General features: G+C 37.4%; 1 protein-coding gene across 1 annotated transcript in view; it reads right to left on the reverse strand.

Annotated features, from left to right (window-relative positions):
• LOC107756507 (leucine-rich repeat and immunoglobulin-like domain-containing nogo receptor-interacting protein 2) overlaps positions 1-26,017 on the reverse strand; it is a 169,566-nt gene that overhangs the window by 97,812 nt on the left and 45,737 nt on the right. Inside the window, exon 2 of the mRNA XM_016573668.1 lies at positions 6,532-6,610. The gene's annotated coding sequence lies outside the window, so the exon portion shown is untranslated. The remainder of the gene's footprint in view (positions 1-6,531; positions 6,611-26,017) is intronic.

Consider the following 26,017-nt stretch of genomic DNA (forward strand, 5'->3'; position numbering starts at 1 on the left):
ATTTGTTTCACACATTTTTCACACCCTTTTGCAAATCTCATTGAAAGACCACAAACCTTATTGGATTAACTGTGTTGAACAAAAGGAAAACATCTATTCACAGCTGATAGAAAGTACTTGCATAATTATGAATCTCTAATGCACCTGTGTGAAACTCGTTTGCACAACTCTTCAATCAGCAATCAGTCCTATATTTGGATCTGTATTTCAGCTTTACTGTATTGCCCTGTTGGCATAACAAACTGTGTCTAGATGTTTCATCAGTCCCATTTATGTGTCATAATGTCAATTTTAATATGCTTTGTTCAGATTTGATATTGTAATGCATTGTTTTACCATACAGTTACATGCAACTGGAATAATTTGCTTTTTTTTTTTTTTTGGAGAATAATGAACATGAAGCTGAAGTAGCACATCACAAATTTATGTGAACTAAGCCAGCTTCAACCTCTGTATAGTGAGGAGACGCGGGAGGAACATTTATTGGGCAGAGGGCCACTGTTGCAGTGCCAGGTCAGAGGGGCGCCAATATGTGCTGCCATCTCCAATTATGGTGTCCTATGCCACATACAAACTATCAGTTCAATGCAGAATGCCTCATCACATTTTTTGATGCACTAAATGAAAGGCTGGTTTCACCTAAAGAGAGAGGGCTGTTGATGGATTTGCCATGCAATGAGGTATTTCCATTGGTGCACTGCAACACTGCAAGGGAAAACATTCAATGTGAAGTTCTGAGTATTAACTCTTTGTTTTTTGATATTCCCACCCATACGTTTCCCTTTTTTAAAAACTCTATTCAACACTTCTGAGTTTGAACAGTGTTGTGGGCTACACTAAGTGGGCTTTCATATTGAAAGCTGTGTTTTGTATTTTGTTGTCCATTGTGGAATGATTGAAAGAATAAATTAATTTGACCACAAGTTGTGGTGTTTGATGGAAGTATTTGCTTATGTTCAAATGTTTGAGCTTCAGTTTCAGCCTGTGTGTTAACCGTTTTGAAAATGTGATGTCTTAGTGGACAAATGTGTGCAATTGAGAAAAACTGTAATTCAGTTAAAGCAAGAGATAATCATTATGCCAGCCAGCCAATCAATCAATAAATGCATATATACACTACATACTTACTTACAGACTTACTTACTTATTGTTGGTCATTCATTCTCTTCCTGTCGGTGCTTCCTTGACAGAATATGACTAATTTTACCTTTATACTGGCTTAGTACTGCTTACATTTATTGATTTGCTTGTGCAACAGATCTTGCCTGTGAGCTGTGTTTGACACAATTATACCTCCTCATTTTCAATAATTATGGCTTACAATTTTCAATAATTATGGCTTACATGCTTGTGAATTACCAGAGAAGTATTAAGGAAGATTTAGTATGGCATATTGAGGTCTTCTACTGCTACCATGCAAATTTTACTCAGCTGATGTCATCAGGAATCTGCTTTTGTCTTTTTCTCGTTACAAATGAGATCACAAGAGGGGTCTGTCTTTAACTAGATGAGTTAAAAATCTTACAGACACATTTTGAGGATTTCATCATCTCACTCCAAACCACATCAATGTTTTGACATTGCCCAGACTGGGAGAATGGTGAGCAGATTGTCAAATAAACCAATTCTTTGAGAATTTGCGAAAACATATTCTCGCTTTTTCCGCTTTCAATATGTTAAAAAATGTTTTACGCAAAATCTGCTCAGAACTGAATATGCCTGACGTCACTTTTTAAATAAACCATACTGTCTGTCTAAATGTTAGCCTAACTGTTTAGATGTGCAGGCACATCATTAGCCAAAGTTAAAAATTTTTTCCTCATTGTACGTGTGATGGGATGGCTTATTCTCGACGTCACTTGGACTGTGTGCGATTTCGATAATACCGATCCTCTCTGGTAAGTTTATTTTAAAGCTTTGGGATTCAAACTACATCAAATAATAAGGAAGCGTGATCGTTCGGCGTGCTAGATCGTGGTTGCCGCTTGGTAAGTTGGCCCTCGGGGGGTTTAGGGGTATAGAATTGGACACTAGTGTAGTAGTGGTTAATTATTTATTGTGTTTTTTTAACAAGAAAAGGGCTTTCTGTTGATCCCTTTGCGTGCTGGTGTTGGGTTGAACACTGAGTGTGGTGATGCAGTATGGAGCACGGATTGGGGTGTGAGTGAGGTTTGTTTCTTTTGAAGATTGATTGATAGTATCCCGGTCCATAAGCCCTCAGCCCTATACGTAATTTAGAGTTGTTGTTTTCGTGTTGTTGCTATTCGGTTAGTTTTCAATGAGTGATTTGTTAATTCTTCTCCTTTTCGTGTATAAACTCTCTTTTATGATAACTTGAGGCCTTGGCCTTCCACCCTGAGTGCTGTTGATTTGGTTTGTTTTATGTCTTAATAAAGATACTTTTGTATGGTGCTCGTGCCTCTGGTCCTAATTAGTGCACGAACTTGTGTGCTTTAATTTTTTATTTCCAATATTCTCTGTATAAAATATCAGAGTGGCGTAGTCGGTTTCAGTATAGTGGAGTTCTAAATCTTTAGAATTAGTCAGACCCTAGTGGTCTTTTCTTCCTAGCTCCTGCCACACACGCAAGCTAAGTGCTTAAAAAGCTATAGTAGGAACCAATTTTTTACTGTTGAATAGCAAGGAAAGTCAATATGCCCTCGCTGTGAAACAAAAGTGGATCTCTGATCTCTTTCCATACTAGAGCAGCTGAATATTTCAGTAATTTTGTATGCAGAGGTGAAGAGGGCGTTTTTGCATTGCATTGAGGTCATGTGACATTTAGCATGAGCCCTTCTTTGATCTTCAAGAAGAAGACAAGAGTGCAAGATGTAAAACTAAGTGTGATATACTCCAAGGAAAATATTGATTTGAAATCTATGTCGCACCACTGCCAAAGGGAACAATGCATATTTGAGGCTCATTATTTCCTGTTCAAAGCATGAAACTTTGCTCCGATCAGGCACACATTGTTTTACCTCAGTGTATTTAATTGCCATTTGTAACTGGCTCCGTCTCCCTCTGCTTTGTGAATTACACAGTAGCTAAGACTGAAATGTGTTAACTGTGACAAATAGCTCTGGTATTTAGAGTTGCATCTCTGTTGTTTGCTTATGCTAATGATATGAAGCTGGACACAAATATACCCACTCAGACATATCTATATTCCCTCTCTGAATCAGCAGCTTTATGACCTAGCGTATAAATATATACTGTAGTAAACAAGACTCATACTGTAGCACAAAGTCACTTATAATTCATTCTTAAATGTTAATATTAGATGTAATACTACAACAATTGGCTATGACACAGCTGAATCAATTTCTGTATACTAGATTTTTCTAATTGAAAACGGTTTCCACAAAATATTAAGTAGCATAACTGTTTTCAATATTGATAATAATAAGAAATGCTTCTTGATCACCAAAACAGCATAATAACATGATTTCTGAAGGATCATGTGACACTGAACACTGGAGTAATTAGGCTACATTTCATAAAAATTAAATATTAAAAATATATTAAAATAGTAAAAAAATAAATTAGAAAACAGAACCACATTGTAATAATATTTCACAATGTTGATGTTTTCATTGTTTTTATCCAATTTCTGTTTTTACATTTCTATCAAATACATAAATGCAGCTTTAAAACATATATATTTTTTTTACCTATATATATATATATGTTTGTATGTGTGTATGTATGAAGAGGAAAGGAAGAAAAAAAGAGAAAGAAAGGTAGAAATAAAGAAAGATAAAAGCACTTGGTCAACGTTCTTTCAGAAGTGCCTATGATGTAACCTACTGTAACTCCAGCAGCAAGATGAGACTGTAGATTGTGAATAGGATGGTGCTGTTTTATCAGTGCAGTGAATATGACACACAGTCACAAATATTCCATACAGAACTCAATATGTCCCTAAACAGACACATTAAATATTGCATCAGAAAAAGCAGGCAGAAGTGCACACCATTGTAGGAAACAGGGCCACAAATCTGCGGGATGTGCAGGCAAGAAGAAGAGGTTATCTGCAAGGCGAAGAATAGCAGAACTGAAAAGAAAGATAAAAGCACTTGGTCAACGTTCTTTCAGAAGTGCCTATGATGTAACCTACTGTAACTCCAGCAGCAAGATGAGACTGTAGATTGTGAATAGGATGGTGCTGCTTTTATCAGTGCAGTGAATATGACACACAGTCACAAATATTCCATACAGAACTCAGTATGTCCCTAAACAGACACATTAAATATTGCATCAGAAAAAGCAGGCAGAAGTGCACACCATTGTAGGAAACAGGGCCACAAATCTGCGGGATGTGCAGGCAAGAAGAAGAGGTTATCTGCAAGGCGAAGAATAGCAGAACTGAGAGAGCGAGAGAAATACATTTTTAATAGATTTTACAGGTGTATGTTCGCATGTGTATATACTGTACATGTGTGTGATTTCTTTTTTACCCCAGACAAATAGACAACCACTACACACTGATTTGTATAAGCTCTGCTGTCTGACCTCTACTGTACCACCGCTGATAAATTCATGCCTGACCACTGCACGTGTCCTTGCATGATCCCACCGATTACAACACAAAAAATGAAAGCAACACAAAGGAGAAACTTATTATGAATGTAACTCACACAGCAAGGTCACATGGACGTGGAACCAAACAATGTGAATCACAGCAATGCACTTTTACCCTGCAGGCCAGTGCTGAACAGTTTTGAGCAATAAGTGAAAGTGAACACTAACCAGAAAACGCTTAAAACATGAGGGATTCATAATGACACAAAGACAACAAAAAAAAAAAAGTGGTGTATAGCAGCATGCTGTCTAGAGATGAACACATTTTCAACCCTTGTTTTCTTAAATCCAAAGAGATTAACAATACACTTTGGAAGTTCATTCAGCGTTCAGGAATCTTATGAGACTATTGCTGATTTTCATGGAAGGATCAAAACCAAGGACACAGGAGCCACAGGAGACATGGGAGACCACTTAAGAAAAAAGTTCTCGTGAGTGCTGCTTGCCCTGATTTCACACTAAATCCAGGAAATGCTCAACTGCTATACACAAACTTGTCACGTAGCATCATTTTCATGACAACCATGTACTGTAACTCACTCTCAAGCCTTCTAGTAAAAATTCACCGTAATCAAGACCATCTTTTGACCATCCACTCATCCTTATTGTTACATCAATCTCTGCAAGTTATCATGTGAATATCTACATGGTGTTCTGCCACAGGCATTTGATATTATTTTCACTTTTATTACCACATTTACAAGACAGACATCTACAGTTAAAATATATATGCAAACTTTTCAAAAACATGCTGCCAAAGTCCAATACTGAGATGCGACAGCTAAAGATTGTTGATTGCTAATTATACTGAAATCTTCACACAACAACACCTATCTGTCTAACGAAGGACATATTTTCTAACTTCTTTGTTAGAGCTGTGTACTGAGTCTCAACATCTGCATGTTTTGTGACATATGGCTGTGCTGATGTTTATACACAATCAGCCTTGATTGTTTTTATAATTTCTAGATTAAAAACAAATACTTCAGTGACGCCTGGCATAACAATGCAACCATTGTCTCACTATTATCTGTGCATGAAGAAAAATAGCTGTGGATTTCAGGCATTCAGAACTGAATTGAGAAACCCTTTTAAATTCCAATTCCATTTTTTTATTGAATAAATATGAATTAATGCAGCAAATTTGAATATATAAAGGGATATTTGAACATATAAAGAACATACGGATTAAAGGGTTTTGAAACAGTTTACACATATCTAATCTAATATATTTAATTATGTTTAATAAATGAACTGTTGTGGAACCCTTAATTTCTCAGAATGCATTACCTGGGTTGAATTTCTTTGAATTGCAATTCAATAAATTCCTCTTCCTGTCTCTCCAATTCAGCTTTCTGTGAGGTGTGGCCAATTCAATCCAGAGTCAAAGTTACAAACGGAAAGGGAGCTGATTCTTCGGTTCTGAATTTTGCACAGCCCTGGCTGTATGACAATCAATAACTTTGTTCCTAGAATCCGTCCATTATTGCTGCACCTTGCCGAACCCATTACCGAGACCTAATGCATCTTGAGGGACTAGAGCCCTCCTACAGATGGCAAGCGCTTTGATGCATGATTCCTTACTTCCACTGTACCAGGATTATTACGCCGCTGCTCAATCAACCCCCTGCTTTCCACGACTTTTGGAGGCATTTGGGAAAATACATCTATATCAACTCTGTGTCATACAGTAATGAGTATGCATACGTCGGTATATTTATGCATGTGTGTGAAGGGGTTAGACAGTGAATATACATCTTTGAACAGCCGTCTGCGGAGACCTTAAAAGCTCACTGAAATGGAAATGTGGTTAAATATAGATTGATTAGTTTGTTTGTTGTTGAAGATTGATGTTTTCAGAATACATTTTGCATATTTATCCCATTTATCTGAACTAAACAATATGGCATGCCACCATAAAATATCAGGAAATAACAGGCAGGTGCTCACCACATGGAGAAGAGATCTTCCCCTTGGCCATGTTTTTGTTCTACTAAAGAGCCTTCTCGTTAGGGTTTGTTTCTTGAATCTGCAAGAAAGCACAAAATAAATGAATTAAATAAAGATGAAACGGAGGGAGGCAGAAAAAGCAAGGTGTAATTAGGAAGCAGACAAAACAAACACACAATCAATAGTCTGGAGAAGCTCTGAACACAACGGAACACCCTTATAGATGTGAAAACCGACACAGTATGCTATTACTGCGAATGCTGTTTGCAAGCTCTGTGTTTCACGGCTTTACCCGTAATCTCTAGGGCTCGGGTTTCATATGCGCTTCCAGCAAAGTATGGGCCAAGCCACAATGAAACTTTTGCACAATCAATATCATGTAATATGTACAAAGCCCGACATGAAAAAAAAGAGGCTTTACCTTTTTTCACTTCCTCTATCCTCTTATGCACTATACAGGATGCTGTTCTATGACACAGGACATTGTTCTTGTTATTTAAAACCCAGAAATCTTGCAGCAAGGATTTGGAATATCTATATCCCAGTCCACTCACGCTTCTCCTTTCCGCCTTGTGGAAATCATTTCATTCGGACAGTATTTCTCTCTTTCTTTTACAGTCTGAAAAGACACTAATGAGTCTCTCTCCATACAGGCCTGGCGGTAGACAGAGGCAAGGTGATTATGCAAACACCAGGTCCTGAATTGCTAATGAAAGCTGGGGAATATGTAGAAGACAACTGTGTAGTAAAGGAAAAAGAAAGAGAAAAAAACAGTAGAAAGTTTGTTTCTGGACTCTCTTGTAAAATCTGTCCTGACACTCAGTGCTATTAGTAGCCCATTAAGCAGTTCAAGGACAATAGCTGTCCTCCTGTTTGATCATTTATCCTCCAGATCTCGTTGTTATGCTCAGTGCCTAAGATAAAGACGACCGTAGAATATCAATGGCCTTGCTGAAAGTGGGCAAACTAGGTAAAATAATTCTTCTTGGCTCTATTTACACTCTGCAAAATATTGTTTCATAAGGCTGCGTTGTTTATCTTCCACATGAAGTATTGGAGCAATAACCTTGTTTTGTTCAAACATAATGAAGCAAGTTTTGGTGCCATATGAAAGCATAACATTTCAAAAGCACAAGCTGAAAAGACCCTTGATATTGATTCATGCCTGTGGGTGTTACAATCCACACTGAAAAAGTAGGACAACTCAACCTGTGCAAGGTGAAATGACAGAGCGTGCCTTCCCTCTCTTATTCCCCTAAACATACCGGCTGTATCTGTTCAGAGAAAGGACCACAGGAGGAGGACAGCAAATACAATTCATCTCAACCCCTTCCTTAATCATCAGTGGTAGTTTCCCCAAAGCCACCATCATGGATAACACATAGGGGCAATCAGCCAGTCATTGTTTTCTCAGATGGTGTGGTATAAAATGGCTTCCTCTTTAAAGAAGAGAATGACGTGTTTTACAAGTAAGATGCCTGCTTAGAGTGTCCATATTTAGTTCCATTAGTTATCCAAAAGGTAGTCTCAGGCAGTTTTCTGGGTTATGATTCTCTTCTCAAACTGCTTAAGTAATAATTAAAGCCTTTATCGCTGATAGTTCCAGTTTTTCTTTTCTGAAAGGCTTTCATCTTATGAAAATGATGTTGAAAAGGATTCAAAAAGGTAGATTCTCTGAATGAACTTACTGTAAAGACCCATTTTTCACTTTAACTTTTTTTTCTTCCTTAAGAAATACATTCTTTTGTGTTTACAGAAGAAAATCATAGAAATGACATGCAAGCACATAAATAATTCTCATTTCTGAGTAAACCATTCCTTGAATCTACATCATATTCCTTAAAAAAAAAAAAAAAAACTTATTCAGCATGGATGCCTTAAATTGTTTTTAATGTTAAAAAAGATTTATATTTCAAATTAATGCTGTTTGTTTTGAACTCTCTTTCTCTCTTTCCAATCCTGACAGAGTCCTAAAATAAAATGTATCACTGCCTCTACAAAAATATTCAGCAGCTCAACTACTTTCAATATTGATAAAAATAAATGTTGCTTTTCACAGCAAATCAGCTTATTAGAATGATTTCTGAAAGACTATGACATTGAAGATTGGAGTAATGGCTGCTGAAAATTCAGCATTTCCATCACATGATAATTATTTATATTAGTAAACAGATCAATAATTAAAATAGAAACAATTTCATTTTATAGTTTATAATATTACATTTTTTCCCCTGCATTTTTAATGCAGACTTGGTGAACATGAGAGACTTACCAACCCCACACTTTTTAAACATATACAATAGAGCTCTTAACAGAGAAAAGAACAAAGGCCCTGATGCTGGTATTTATTAAACACTGGTATGTCCTCTCATTGACCAGCGGCCATGGTGATATCTATCTCATTCAATTATTCTGCCCACATGGACATCTTGCTAAATCCCTTTCAATCTCATGTGCTTGATTAGTCTTCAGTTCATGCTTGATTTGCCCTTTGCTGTGCATCAACCTGGGGCCTGTTGTAATGGATAACAACACACCAATTAATCCCATCATTGTGGCAATTAAGTAGATTGAGTGCTCTGATACCAGCGGGGATTCCAGTGGGTGCCGTGGGGTTGGCAGGGGATGGGAGCAGTGGATTGATGCTCCCAAGGGCCTCCAGGACACTAACACAGATGAACGCATCTGCAGCACGTTCAAACAAAGAGTTAAGCGTTAGAAAGAGTGAAACTGAGCATTAGTTTAATACTACATAAACTGTGCTCTAATATAATGTGACATTTTAAGAAGGGAGCTTCTCCCCTCCTGAGTTAAACCAGACTCCATTAGTGTGGCTTGTTAGCATGGGTCAAGTTTGATCCTTGTGGGGATAGAGTGTGTCGGTAGACTGTTTTAAAGTAGCTTGTGTTTAGGCAGTGGGGATATTGCACAGCCGTAGTCAAGATCTAGTGTCACGGTGCTCCTAAGGGGGTCTGGATTACAGAGATTTCAACTAACTTCCCTAGCGTAGTTAAGCTCTGGCATGACAGTGGAAAAAGTTCTTGCTTTTGCATCTGCCTTCATTTCTCCATTCATAATTGCTACTTTCAATCTCCAGTGTGCTATTTAAATGGCACTGTGCAAACGCTTTTTTAACAATGTAAAATAAAAAAAAAAACTAATTAATGTAATTTAATTAATATAAACACAAGCACATTTTACAGTTAAAAACAAGATAATGGTACGTCACTAAATCAACAAATCATAACAAAACTAATTAATTATAGTATTAAAAAGACGTGTTGTGTTGACCCCGTTTCCAAATCGTTCAAATAAAGGCTTCCTATTTTCCCTTTTTTTTCTCCGTATCAATTATCTTTCTGTTCGTTCTGCTTCATTTCGTGTTTCCCATTCATTGTCCTCTCTCTCTGTGTTTTTTCAGTGTCTTTTTCTCTCCCTGTGTCTCTTCTTTGTCTCTGCTCTTTTGCCATGCTCATGTTGGGTAAATGAGAAGTGGCAACACACACAGACACATGTACAGCGTCTGTTCTCATTATCTCAAAGAGAACTGCCTCCTCCCTCGGCCCCAGTGGCACTGTGCAGTGCAATCCAAGGAAACAAAGAGATGAATGCACTTAGAGCACTCATCAAATTAGTTCAAGTGCAAATAAACAAAGAATGCAATGCTTTACCAATGACAGAGAATGGGATTGAAAAGAAGAGACAGATTTACTGAGAAATAATTGAATATTTTCACATTGATCTCATTGATATATATCAAAGGTTTGGGTATGAAGTTTGGGATTTTTAATAAATTAATATGTTTACTTTTAAATTAATATTTTAATTCAGCAAGTGTGCATTAAATTGATTAAAAATGACAAGTGAAAAGAAAAAAAGAATATAAATGTGACCCTGGACCACAAAACCTAAGGGTCACAAGGGTAAATTTTTTGAAATTGAGATTTATACATCATCTGAAGGCTGAATAAATTTCCATTGATGTATGGTTGGTTAGGACAGTGTTTCCCAACCGGGGTGCCGCGGCACCCTGGGGTGCCGTCTGTTGAGAGCAGGGGTGCCGTGTAAAAAATCCTTTTTTAATATTTTTAAATTGCTAAAATGTAAAAAAAAAAAAAGCATCTATTATATAGCCATTTCTGATGTCGCCAATAATTAGAGATGCACCGAAATTTCGGCTGCCGAAAATTAGTTCACCGCTCAGGTTTCACTTTCACGTGGTGTGACGCTCTGCGTATTATCCCGCTCCGCTCAGTCGCTCCACTCGTATACCATTCATGCGAATCGGATCAGCAAAGTCCACTCAAAAATTGAGCCGACAGGAAACATCGATGTAGTACAGTATTGTTTCTGTCTATGACAATATTTGGCTGAGATACAACTATTTGAAAATCTGGAATTTGGGTGAACAAAAAAATCTAAATATTGAGAAAATTGCCTTTAAAGCTGTCCAAATGAAGTTCTTAGCAATGCATATTACTAATAAGTTCTGATATATTTACGTTAGGGAATTCACAAAATATCTTCATGGAACATGATCTTAACTTAATATCCTAATGATTTTTGGCATAAAAGAAAAGTCAATAATTTTGACCCATATAATGTATTGTCGGCTATTGCTACAAATATACCCGTGTTACTTGTGACTGGTTTTGTGGTCCAGGGTCACATATTTCAAATACTGTTCATTTGAACTTTCTACTCATCAAAGAATCTTGAAAAAAAGTATCACGGTTTACACAAATATATTAAGCAGCACAGTTTTTATTTTCAACACATAAAATAAGAAATGTTTCTTTCTCACCAAATCAGCATATTAGAATGATTTTTGAAGTATCATGTGAGACCATCGCAGGAATAAATTACAATTTAATATAAATTCAAAAAGAAAATGGTTATTTTAAATTGCAATAATATATGAATGTTTTTAATGTTTTGATGTAATGTTTGATCCAAACATATATATGCGCTTTTAAACAATAAAGCTATTTTATTCTTCATATAGCTCATATCATCCATGCCATTGTTTGAGATGTGTAGACTGTTTCGGTAAGTCCGGCAGCATGTTAGAGATATCATTACATGAACATAATGAGCTTGTTAAGGAAGAGTTTAACCCATGGGCAGAGGAACAGAGCATTCATCTCTTTGCTTTGGGCTAATTAGAGTAAAATCCCTATACAGAGGCATATCAGCATTGTGACCTCTGTCTCCATCCTCTCATTTAACATTCATAAATGAGCATGAAGACAATTTGCAAATTGTCTGCACAGGCTTATTCTGTTTGCAGACCTGAAGACTGGGCTGAAACAACTATAATGTAAAAACACACGCAACACCACTTAGTGGTTGCTCTGTTTCAATAAATTCAATAAGATGATATAATGGAAGTACATCAGTGGCCTCCATGTTTATGTCCAGTAATGACAGTTTGACTTATTCACGTAATACAGCAGTAGGAAGCAATTGAGCAAAAATGCTGACAAATTACACTTGCCCTTAATTGAGATTGATTTTAAGAACATGTATTGATGTTATTAGTGTGAAAATCTTAAGATATGTAGCACATGCCGCATAAATGAGCATGAAGACAATTTGCAAATTGTCTGCGCAGGCTTATTGCTCTGTTTGCAGACCTGAAGACTGAGCTGAAACAACTATAATCTAAAAACACACGCAACACCACTTAGTGGCTGCACTTTTTCAATAGATTCAATAAGATGACATAATGGAAGTACATCAGTGGCCTCCAGGCTTATGTCCAGTAATGACAGTTAGATTTATTCCTGTAATACAGCAGTAGGAAGCAATTGAACAAAAATGTTGACAAATTACTCTTGCCCTTAATTGAGATTGATTTTAAGAACATGCATTGATGTTATTAATGTGAAAATCTTAGATATGTAGTGCATGCTGGTTTCATCTGCCTGTTAAAGACCTCTCTGTTATTGATATTGTGGTTATTGATTAAGTTATCCTAAATTGGCTTTTAAGGTCTTTTTTTCACATCAATGCTAGAGTTCCTTTAACTGTTTGTTATATCCAACATTGATTTTAAAAATCTTAATGGTGAAAATGCAACGACACAGTACGATCAATGCAGCCTTTTCGATATTTAAAATTTAGAATATGTGTAAAGTTTACTCAGATAAATAAAACTGGCTCCACTTTCCTTTCAACACTGCAAAAAAAAACAACAACAAAAAAACGAAATTAAACATGACTAAATCACAATACATTTAACACAGAAAATGTCTGGATTTAGTCAGTCCAATCAAATCACACCTTCCAGATCATTTGCTTAAAACGGAATAAAATTAAAAATAAAATAAAATAAAATAAACTTTGTTTTGTAAAACAAAACAATAAAATAAGATAAGCATAAACCTTATTATATGTACAGAGGTTTATGGTTAAAACAATAAGACATATGCAGTGTTTTTCCAAGTAATTTCATGTTGTTTTAAGAATGTTTAGATATTCTTACTGGGAAAAAAGACAAAAAATGTCTAGTACAGAATATAGTTTGTGAGAGGAGGTGATTATTGATTTCTTACTAGTCAGTAGACTAACCCCAATTGATAAAATTCACTCTAGTGTACCAATCTACTCCTGTGGCACCATTTGATTCTTAGTCACCCTCATTTGAATGTGTGTCATATTCTGACTCGAATCACCACACTTCTAGAGAACGGCAGCTTGGCAAGTATTGCTTTCCTCTTCCCCTTTCTCTCTCCCTCACTCGTGAGACCAAGGCAGCCGTGATATATGGTCACCAGCAAACTGAGATTCATCAGGCAGCCTGTGTTGCTCACTTGAATCTATATTCAATTCTGGAGCATCTGTTATGGCTGAGGCAGTTCAGGACACGCTGGTATTGTGAGGGTGAAATTGTGCTTGGATAAAGAAACTTACAGGCATAATAAAACCCAATGAAAATATATATCACAGTCTCAATAACAGTGAGAATCTTGAAATCAGTTTCTTGAAGAAAAAGAAAAACAAACTATAACTGCAAATACGTAAATACGTAAATACGTAAATACGAGAATACAAAAGAAGTATTTTTAGACAAGTTGCAAATCATGTAGTGTATTATTCTAAGAGTCATATCTGCTATATTCAACATTCATGATAGTGTTTCTGTTCAAATGTGAGAACATAAAGAATGTTCTCTTTAATGTCTTTTAGGTTGTTGTCCTAGTTTATGCAAAAACCGTACAGGCGAAGTGTAACTGCCCATCCTCTTGAGAGCTCATCAGAGATTGAGATGCACCTCTACTCTAGGGGAGACAAACTAAATGAGTGCACATACTGCTTAGATAAGCACAAAAAGGCCCGGCTGAAAATCACGGGCAGTAGCAACGCCACTGTAGCAATAGCCGCAGCTTTCTCAACCCTAGAGGCTTATTCAGCACAATGCATGCTATTAAACAAAATCTCCCTCTGTGAAACTGGATTCCCTGTCTAGCTTTAGATACACACAATGTTTCTTTGCGTGCAATGAGAGATGAAACAAACGTATCTATAATTTTACGGTTGTAGCAGTGCTTTCCCCCCCTCACTTAGTCAGAGTTTCACTAATTATTAGCATGCTGTGATGTGAAAGGTGAGACAGGTTGTGACACGAAGCAAAGTAAAAGGCAGACAAAGGCATGATGCCAAGCCTCGACAAGAATTAACGGGAAGAGCGAATGACAATAGCATATTCAGAAGGCATTTGAAAGCTTTCTTGTAACGCAGACGCGACCTTGTTTATAGAGTGCCCTTGCACTTCGCATGCATATTTCAACTCTCTCTGCACACATCCTCCTCAAACATCACCTGATACGAAAATGTCAAATATATTCAACACCAACAATCATCCATAAAAGTGCTCCATGTTCACACTGGAAAGTTAATACTTCCTGTGCCCTTCAAAGGCGTGCTAAAGGATGCTCACATTTGCACTTAACTATTCTCACATTTATGCAAGGTTTGCTTTCTGTCTCCTTGTGTGCATATGTTATTTACTTTGCCTGTTTAACCTGTACTAACATGCAGAGGCGTAGGAATGATCGAAAAGGTCCCCATGATATCAATATATAAGGTTAGCTAATGAATATTAGGTGGCATAACATTCATCCCTTAGTTTTGAAAGGCAGGCAAATTGGCATTAGTACAAAGATGTCAGGAATCAGGTATATTTTTTAACCACAATAACTGGTGGTAGAATAAAACTGGGGAGAAAAAAAAGAAAAGAAAACTAAAACTGTGCTTAAAAAACAAACTGCATGACTAGCTTAGTTTAAAGTGCCCCTATTATGGATTTTTGAAAATGACCTTTCATGCAGTGTGTAACACAGCTCTAAGTGAATGAAAACATCCTGCAAAGTTTTAAATCTGAAAGTACACCTTGTATAAAGTTATTGTCTCTCAAAAGAAAGAGTCGACTCTGAATCATTGAAACGAGTCGTTTTTAAAACGAATCCCAAGCCGTTTCATGTTGACGTCAATGATATTCTTACTGAAAAAAAAAGACAAAAATACACTTGTACATATATGCCTTCAATAGATTTTTGAGAGGAGGTGATTATAGATTTTCTTACTAGTCAGTAGACTAACCCCAATTGATAAAATTCACTCTAGTGTACCAATCTACTCCTGTGGCACCATTTGATTCTTAGTCACCCTCATTTGAATGTGTGTCATATTCTGACTCGAATCACCACACTTCTAGAGAACGGCAGCTTGGCAAGTATTGCTTTCCTCTTCCCCTTTCTCTCTCCCTCACTCGTGAGACCAAGGCAGCCGTGATATATGGTCACCAGCAAACTGAGATTCATCAGGCAGCCTGTGTTGCTCACTTGAATCTATATTCAATTCTGGAGCATCTGTTATGGCTGAGGCAGTTCAGGACACGCTGGTATTGTGAGGGTGAAATTGTGCTTGGATAAAGAAACTTACAGGCATAATAAAACCCAATGAAAATATATATCACAGTCTCAATAACAGTGAGAATCTTGAAATCAGTTTCTTGAAGAAAAAGAAAAACAAACTATAACTGCAAATACGTAAATACGTAAATACGTAAATACGAGAATACAAAAGAAGTATTTTTAGACAAGTTGCAAATCATGTAGTGTATTATTCTAAGAGTCATATCTGCTATATTCAACATTCATGATAGTGTTTCTGTTCAAATGTGAGAACATAAAGAATGTTCTCTTTAATGTCTTTTAGGTTGTTGTCCTAGTTTATGCAAAAACCGTACAGGCGAAGTGTAACTGCCCATCCTCTTGAGAGCTCATCAGAGATTGAGATGCACCTCTACTCTAGGGGAGACAAACTAAATGAGTGCACATACTGCTTAGATAAGCACAAAAAGGCCCGGCTGAAAATCACGGGCAGTAGCAACGCCACTGTAGCAATAGCCGCAGCTTTCTCAACCCTAGAGGCTTATTCAGCACAATGCATGCTATTAAACAAAATCTCCCTCTGTGAAACTGGATTCCCTGTCTAGCTTTAGATACACACAATGTTTCTTTGCGTGCAATGAGAGATGAAACAAACGTATCTATAATTTTACGGTTGTAGCAGTGCTTTCCCCCCCTCACTTAGTCAGAGTTTCACTAATTATTAGCATGCTGTGATGTGAAAGGTGAGACAGGTTGTGACACGAAGCAAAGTAAAAGGCAGACAAAGGCATGATGCCAAGCCTCGACAAGAATTAACGGGAAGAGCGAATGACAATAGCATATTCAGAAGGCATTTGAAAGCTTTCTTGTAACGCAGACGCGACCTTGTTTATAGAGTGCCCTTGCACTTCGCATGCATATTTCAACTCTCTCTGCACACATCCTCCTCAAACATCACCTGATACGAAAATGTCAAATATATTCAACACCAACAATCATCCATAAAAGTGCTCCATGTTCACACTGGAAAGTTAATACTTCCTGTGCCCTTCAAAGGCGTGCTAAAGGATGCTCACATTTGCACTTAACTATTCTCACATTTATGCAAGGTTTGCTTTCTGTCTCCTTGTGTGCATATGTTATTTACTTTGCCTGTTTAACCTGTACTAACATGCAGAGGCGTAGGAATGATCGAAAAGGTCCCCAATAAATCAATATATAAGGTTAGCTAATGAATATTAGGTGGCATAACATTCATCCCTTAGTTTTGAAAGGCAGGCAAATTGGCATTAGTACAAAGATGTCAGGAATCAGGTATATTTTTTAACCACAATAACTGGTGGTAGAATAAAACTGGGGAGAAAAAAAAGAAAAGAAAACTAAAACTGTGCTTAAAAAACAAACTGCATGACTAGCTTAGTTTAAAGTGCCCCTATTATGGATTTTTGAAAATGACCTTTCATGCAGTGTGTAACACAGCTCTAAGTGAATGAAAACATCCTGCAAAGTTTTAAATCTGAAAGTACACCTTGTATAAAGTTATTGTCTCTCAAAAGAAAGAGTCGACTCTGAATCATTGAAACGAGTCGTTTTTAAAACGAATCCCAAGCCGTTTCATGTTGACGTCAACATGAAACATTAGCATATTGCCCGCCCACTTGTTGGTCTTTTTGCGTTGTTCTGAATGAAAATGCAAATTCATTCTTTGCCACTAGGTGCCACTTTTGGAGCGGTAAAAATAGCGGTTTCCCCGGTAACGCTGTACAGTCATGGTCAAAAGTTTTGCCAGTGACATAAATTTTGTGTTTTGCAAAGTTTACTGCTTCAGTATTTGTAGATTATTTTTCCACGTTTCTATGATATACTAAAAAACAATGATAAGCATATCATAAGTTTTAAAGGATTTTATTGGCAAAAAAATATGAGTCAGTGTTTACAGTGTTGACCCTTGTTCTTCATAACCTCTGCAATTCGCTCTGGCATGCTGGATATTAGATTCTTTATTCATGGCAGTGTTTTTGGGCAGAATTAAGAGAGAGACCACTCCCTTGGTTGAAAAGCAACCCCACACATGGATGGTCTCAGGATGCTTCACTGTTGGCACAACACAGGACTCATGGTAGCGTTCACCTTTTCTTCTCCGAACAATCGATTTTCCAGATGTCCCAAACAGTCGGAAGGGAGCTTCATCAGAGAAAATAACTTTGAACCAGTCTTCTGCTGCCCAATCCTTGTACTTCCTGCAGAATTTCAGTCTGTCCTTGACGTTTTTCTTGGAGAGAAGTGGCTTCTTTGCTGCCCTTCTTGACACCAGGCCGTAGTCCAAAAGTCTTGGCCTCACACTGCCATTCCTGAGCAAGCTCTGCACTGGTGGTGACACGGTTCCGTAGCTGACTCCTCAGGAGGAGACGGTCCTGGTGCTTGCTGGACACTCTGGGACGTCCTGAAGACTGGTTCTTTCAGGTGCACGTGAAGCCATTTTGCGCTTCTTCCCTCCTTTTATACCAATCAGTCTGCTCTTACAATCTAATTATCATTAGTAGAAGTCCAGAATCAATTACGCAGCTTTAATCACCAATACTGGGGGTAAAATGAAAAGCAACATGTAATATTTACTAAATTCACAAACCAGAGGGCTTTAGATTGCATAAACATGATAATCAAGGAATATTAAGCAAATAATATTATCAAGAAAAAGAGAAAACTGCTCATTGCTTTGGGTTGGATAACTTTATCTAATAAACCATCCAAAAATAAAAAATAAAAACAAAAATATGCTTAAAATATAAACAGTATTTAATCTAATAAATGTTTATTAAGTAATTACATTGCTACACCCCATCTAACTTTTCCATATTCCTCTCATTCCTTATGGGCCTCGCAGCCTAATTCTTAATGCACAATGAGTTGTTGAAGCTTATAAGGGAATACAAGGATCAGAGTGAACAATGGTCAGCAAAATGCCAATCAATACCCACACTTCTTTAGTTCATGCTAATCTGCACTCTGAACAACAGATTTAATATCTTCTCACAACTGGCCCTTGAATGAGATTTGTTTATTTAGCATGGTAAGCCTCACAGTCATTTACACACATTAGCATCACACCTGACTGGACATCCAGAGTAGGACACAAAACTGCTTCAGGAATGGATTTTTGGAACAAAATGGAGATGGTGTTTACACAGTGGAGGGTAGGAGAGCTGACATGACGGATTTTTTGGAGATTAACATCTTAGCATTTGCCATGAGCTTTGGTTGAGTGCTATGAGTCACTTTGACAAGACGTCACGTCAGATGTTCAAGAAGAATGGGATGTCTTTCTATGTTTAGAAGCAAATTGGTGAGTGTATTCTTCTTGTTTTTGATGAAAGGGTATTTCTATTGAAAAACGCAAGGAACTTCAAATGGATGTGGGGCTTTCGGCAACTTTTAGACTGTAGTATGACATAAGTTAACATTAAATTTAGAAAACACAACAACATGTTAATGACATACCTTTTTTAAGAACATCTTATGTACTGTCAGGTTTTACTAAAGTAAAGTGACAGTGACAGCGCAGTGACGAATTAGCGCTGAAAAGGCGTGAACAGTTATTTTTGTGCTCGACTTTATTGAATATGCATTTGTAGGAGTTTCCCTTTCAGATGCAAAATGTATTGGAGGAGAGTATTCAAATGAATCACGCAACGCGTTTTACTAACATTTGCGCTCGTGAAATTACTGGTATTTGCGCCATTATTTAATGCCCCAAAAAAGCATATCTTAAAATATTTTGCGCTTGAAATGGCTGCAATTGTTGTTGCTAGGAGACACCGCAGAGAGCGCGTGGTAGAAGGGAGAGGATTTTTCCACACGTATTCATTTATTTAGAATGCCAGAAGAACACATTATCTGAACATATCGTTTGCCAAGCCATGCTATTTTTTACTTTTTGAAATTTCATTTTTTGGCCTCCGGTTCTTTTCAACGTACTGTGGCTTCTTTATTTCTTTATTCTTTATTTGCAACTACACTAATTTGCGCTGCGCTTGGTATATTGCATTGGTCGATATGTAAATGAGATGATGCGTCTGTGTTCTCTAATTTGCCCATTGTTAGTAAATCACCCGCAGAAATTTCCTCTCCCATCGGTGCTGTTTCGGAATTGCACTCTCGCGCTAATTTGCCCTGTTTAGTAAAAAAAAAACAATTTGGACGTATGACACAGTACTTCTGTGCCAAAAATCTTACTTCCGGGTTGGTACAAGTTTCGGAGAGTTTTTTTTTCGATCATGGCTCTTAATGACGTAAATGAGGGTGGAACTCCTTATATGGGCATTTCTCCCAGAAGAGCACGCCCGTGCACGCATCGACCAGAGAGAGAGCGATATCGCGTCCATCAACGTGCTTCATCCGGCGGCAGCGCTGCACGTGACTTGCTAGGGAAGAATGTCTCCAAAGAAGTGTGTTTTTGGTTGCAAGGGAAAGATAACTTTTTTGATACTGAAAAATGGAGCGGTCCCAGCTATAAAAGATCCTGGTCATGATTCAGAACTGCAGACGGTAAGTGAAACGGCATCAAATGTCTGTTTTGTTGGCATTCGGCGCTCAAGTGCTCGTCACTCGTTAGCTCCGCCCACTAGAGGGAGGCTTTTGAACAAGGTGACCTGTTTGCTTTGCACTAGTCAGAGAACTGAAGCTGATTGGCATGTCATTTGTATAATCAGGGCATATGCTAGGTGTCGGTTGGAAATCCAGCACTGATTTCCACCACTCTGCTCGCTGTGTCGACGCATAGTGCAATCAAGCCCGAGATTAAAGGTCCTTCAAAGATCAATCTCACACCACTGCACCGATGAATGCAGATATTCTGATACTCAATATGTGGGTTGATGCAGAGGGGAAAAAAATAGACTAAAAAAAGAACTACACCTTCAGCAGAGAATGAAATTAGATCAGTAATTTTCTTTTACGTTCACCCTCGAAATCTCCACCCATCACGATGCGACTGTAACATTGCTTGTGCGTGACTATGCTGCCATTTTAGTTTCATTTCCTGCTCATTACAAACCTCCAGCTCTGTGAAAGATGGATATAGTCAGAACGTATTTGTGATTCTTTTTCTAAATCTCAAGATGGCAGCACATCTGATTAAATATTAGTTGATAATAACTGCAGCTAGATTTGAGAGCAGGAACTGAATTCTCCATAGTTCTGTCAGAGCTCATTGTTTTTATTACCCTTTTATCACCAATGTAATAGCGCTCGCATTCATAGGTATTTGTACACAGTACAATATGGTTCTTGAAAGTGTATGTTTCAAAGAAGATTTAAAAATTCTGATTTAAAATATTTCAGGGGTCACGTCATGTCAGAGGCTGCAGAAAATTAATTATGAAATGTCACTGAGCTCTAGTAATAAATAAAATAAAATAAAAAATAAAATAATTAATTCTAGCAATTTCAGTTCTGGACAGTTGTCAGATTATTCCTAAAGATTACTACATCTCCAAATTGCTAATTTGTTAGAGCCTTTATTTTTTAAATGTCGTCAAAACACTGATATTTTATTTTACTGTACTCATTCAAACATTTGAATACAAATGATCACCCTATTATCACAGTTCATACAAGATCTTTGGAAGGAAAAAAAAAGTGTCATCTTCAGCTTGAAGCAACAGGTGGCCTTTCTCGCTCCACGTATATCTGTGTACATTAACAGTGCATAAAATTTTATAAGAGCAGGTGTTATTTCACTAATGCAATAAATGTAAAACACTTCCATAAGCCTAGAAAACTGTGCAGAAAAGTGGATCAAAAAGCCTCCATTAAAAAGCACCCATTATGGAAAACCTCATAGTGGCAAACAAATGGCTGAAATCTGATACAAATCATCAGATGAGTGTGATTTCAGCTTGAATACACTGTTGACATTTAGTACTAAGCTCTGGTTGACACTGCATAATCAGCTTCCAAGGACGTAGGAGATGACATGACCCCAAAACAATTTTGATTCAGAAAGGTCACTACCAAAAGATGGGAAATGCACTTCAGAGACCAACTTTTAAACCTACACCTCACATTCAGTGGCTCACTGTGTGGGTCCCATTCAGTGCTCCAGAGGTGTGGGGTTACACGGACATATTAACTTTCCAATCTTAAGTGTATCAGATATCTCTCATAGGTCAATGCCAGTGATAATGCACAACATGCTCTGGTGCACAAAAACAAGAGGCCATGATTCAGCATGATCAATGATGAATACACCATGAGCAACACATATCTCAATGACTCTCTTCAAACTGAGATTAAATTTACCAATGATACGCCTCCCTTTTCTAATGTACAACCTGCACATTTAGTGTAACACTATGTTGACCAAGCTTAGAACAGCCTAAAGTGGTTCGCTGGTCTCCCAGCATGCCCAAATTGATAAGGGCTGCGTTTCCAAAAAGCATCGTAAGCCTAAGTTGATCATCACTCCATTGGGTTCAATGGGTCTACGATGTACTTAAGCTTACGATGCTTTTGGGAAATGCATCCAAGGTCGATTGTTTTAAAGGTTTTAGATGGGTTTTGGGCACAGGTTTAAGCTGTGTGTGTGTGTGTGTGTGTGTGTGTGTTTTCATTTGGGAAAATAATGAATGACGTATAATCATTCATATGTTCAACCATACTCTAGTACTATCCAAAAGCCCCTTGTTTTACATCACTGGGTGGGTTCTGAACTCGTTTTCCTCTCACAAGGGTAAAATAATAAGTTTTCTTTCAGAATATGTTTATTTTGGACAGCTGAAAAGCGCTGAACAAAACTTTGAAATTCAGTATTCGTCAATAAATTAGACCTTTCTGTGCCCGATGCTTGCTGAGGCTTGCACTCTGTCAATGAAGAATAATGTCTCTATTCTTCCTTTTGTTCCTGTGAAGTTTAAAGTTTGATGAGCATGGCATCCTGTCCAGCATTTTAAAGCATATTCATAACTCTCGGTATGTCAGGTGTATCATGCTACCTAGCATCCCTCACATAGATGGCACAACACAAACAGAGGACTTGGGTTGGGTTTGTATCAGTTCAGAAAGGCTGTAGTTCTACTGTTGAAAGTAAATAAAGAGAGACATAGATGATTCTTGTACATACAGCGTTGGCATTCATTAGCCTGGAAAGTTGACACACGTTAGCGTGTTGATAAACGGATTTAAAGCATGTTGTTGATGGGGAGGCTTAGCTCAGATTAATGGATTAAAATGCCTGTTCCGACTGATTAGATTCTCATTACTGCCCTGACCTGTTGGTCAATTAACATCATCAGTGACACCAACACACACAGACACACAGACAGACACACACACACACACACACACACTTTCATCAATTAGACTAGCTACAAGTGAAAATAGTAAGGCATCTAATCCTACTTCCCTTCTATGCAGCATGGCAAAACCAGTCCGTGCAATAACCAAAGGAATAATAACATTAATAAACCAGTGAGAGGCAGCAGTGCCCTAATATGTTGCTAATGTGCAATATAAAATCAGAAGAAGAAAAGAAAAATAGTTTTTGAGGTGGGTCAATTCTTAATAGACTTTTCAGTCATTTCCTCCATGTCTGCAGTTATCTTTCACTAGTTGCATTCACTCGCTTCCCAAAGTCATCTTGAATGTTGAATTTTCAATACAACTGAGATATTTGAGAGAACATCACATAAGCTGACTTCATAAATTGATATTGATTTTCCAAAAATGTGTTTATAAGTCACCGTTATAGTGATTCGTGTTTATTTAACTAACTTTATTTATATTCATATAATTTTCTTCCAATTGATGTAGCAATGCATCATGAAATCAGAGTTATTTGATTTCAAGGGAAGAAAAGTAATAAGTGGTTGCTTTCAGAAGGTAACCTATCTTCTAATTAAATCATTAGCTAGTGTATTTTTCATGTTTATTAATGATCTTTTACATTTTCATTGTTTTTCTAAACACCTTGAGAAGCTTTTAATTGGGTTGATATAATCCTTTAATATTGTGGTAGTATGCTTGAGTCACACACAGACTTCAACATTTAGCACGCGAATCACAACAATAGTAACAATTCAATTTTATTAATTTTTATTAATTATAACTAACCATTATATTTGCTCTTTTTGTTGTGCTACTACTGACACAAGACAGCAAATAAAATTGGCAAATAAAAACAACAGTAAAACAAAGCAATTGCATGATTTATTCATGCCGCAATGCACTCTGGGAGTCAGTGAGTAGCTACTAAGTCAAAAGTAAACCAAAAGTAAAGGATCGAGTACCCCCTACAGTTCTTTTATAGTTACTAGAACTCTTGTGTAAGTAAACTATACTAAGCATTTGTCAGTGCAACATACTATTCCTATTTCACTTTACTTAGTTTTTTTTAAGGCAATCAGTTTGCATGCTTTTTTTAAGTAAGCCCAAGTAATTGTATTTTACAGTGTACTGCTTCTACCAATTCAGACAGAATTACTAAGAGGAGAGAAACATGTAGCATTACGTTTAATGTTAAAGGGTTAGTTCACACAAAAATGAAAATTCTGTCATTAATTACTCATCCTAATGTCGTTCTAAACCCGTAAGACCTCCGTTCATCTTCAGAACACAAATTAAGATATTTTTTATGCTTTCTGAGAGCTCTCTGACCCTCCCATAGACAGCAATGTAATTACCACGATCAAGGTCCAGAAACGTAGCAAGGAGATCGGTAAAATAATCCATGTGACATCAGGGGTTCAACCGTAATTTTACGAAGCTACGAGAATACTTTTTGTATGCAAAAAACAAACAAAAATAACGACTTTATTCAACAATTCGTCTCCACCCTGGTGCCATTTTGGAGAATATCCACTGAATGTATACAGCGTATGCTATTCTGTGTCAGCTGTCTATGGAAGGGTCAGAGAGCTCTCAGAAAGCATAAAACATATCTAAACGGAGGTCTTACGGGTTTAGAACGACATGAGGGTCAGTAATTAATAACAGAATTTTCATTTTTGGGTGAACTATCCCTTTAAGCTACAGGAAGGCTATTAAATCCATTCATGTAAAGAATAAAAGGAACAAGTTTGTGTAATTTCTTTAGCTTCAGTATAGTCATTCAGGTTTGGAAAATGGTGTCAAAAGGTTAATGTTGATTTAATAAGCAATTATTTTAAGCTGGCACCTTTGAAATTGGCATAAGTGAGAATGATGAAAGATTAGAATCAGCTGTGGTGCCTGAAAAGTGAAGCATTGAGTCTTGGGTAAATTGCCTTTTCGCTGTACAAAGCTGGCCTTGTTTGTTCACAGCTCAGAGAGGAGTCGGCTGGCGGTTAATTGGTGCAGTTCTCCTGGGCACAGGTTGATGATGTCATAATAGCACATATACGTGAAGCTCCTGATGAGGTCTGATTGTTTTTTTCGATGAGTGTGAGTGCAGATCGATAGGCTCAGTCTCTCTTGGCTAGAAAACCGAAAGCATCCCTGTCTTATTAAATAAAAGCCAGATGGCCAGTGGATTAGTCAGGTAGAACCACTGAGTGGCACCGGGTGAGTGCAGCGCTTCAGAACTATTATTTTCTACATCTGACGCATTAGTTTTCACATGTGTGAATACATAAAATGAGAGAAAACTTTGTACTTTAATTTTCTGAAGAAAGAAAAACATCAAAACAACAAGTACGGTGACTTAGAGAGTCTTAATTCTGCCAGTGGTGGCTCGTGGGTTTTAAAATAGAGGAGGCACACTAATTATATTGGTCTGGGGATCCCTGTCAATTATTATTATTATTATTATTATTTGCTTAACCACTTTAAAATGGCTTTTTGGTTGCTTTTAGTCAGAACACGTAAAGAAAACGACACATGTACAGCAAGATAATATAACTTCACTTACCTGGCCTATCACTTGAAGCAAACATCCATCCCTTCTTAAAAGTCTGTGTTAAAAGAGAGCTGCCTGTTGTGCTATTTAATTAAGTCGACTGCTGCAGCCTATATATCCAGCTTAGGCGTGTTCTCCCTTTATTTTTAATTTGTATATATACTGTTTGAATGACAACTTGGTAAATCTGTTGGCGATCAAATATTCAATAAGTACATAAGTACTTGGTACATTATCAGCGCAGCGGGAGACGTTCAAACTAATATCACGTCATTTACGTCTCTATGATGATTGGTTGATATACCAGAAGGGAGGCTAGCCTCCCCTGCGAGGTTTCTTTTCTCAATACTTCTCAGCGCTGAAAGTGAACACTCATTTTTTTACCAACGGAGGCACGAGAGCTCATCTCTCCCCCGGCCTCCCCCTCCCCTTCTCTATCACCTAGCGGTTGTAATTACAATTAGCAGATTCGGCACATTCGCGATAGAAAAGCGGCGCTTTCCAACTATTTTATTACAACTGTATTTTCACCTCAAAATTTTGGGGAAGCTGTGCCTCCCCCGACGAGCCGCTACTGAATTCTGCCATCGTTTACACACCCTCACATCATTATAAATCTGTATTACTTTCTTTCTTCTGCTGAACACAAACAAAGATATTTAGAGGAATGTTTAAATTGTTTCTGTTTATGCAGTGCAAGTCAAACATTAACCCTTCA

The sequence above is a fragment of the Sinocyclocheilus rhinocerous genome, unplaced genomic scaffold (assembly GCF_001515625.1).
Source record: "Sinocyclocheilus rhinocerous isolate Xijiao unplaced genomic scaffold, SAMN03320098_v1.1 scaffold111, whole genome shotgun sequence".
Classification (NCBI taxonomy): domain Eukaryota; kingdom Metazoa; phylum Chordata; class Actinopteri; order Cypriniformes; family Cyprinidae; genus Sinocyclocheilus; species Sinocyclocheilus rhinocerous.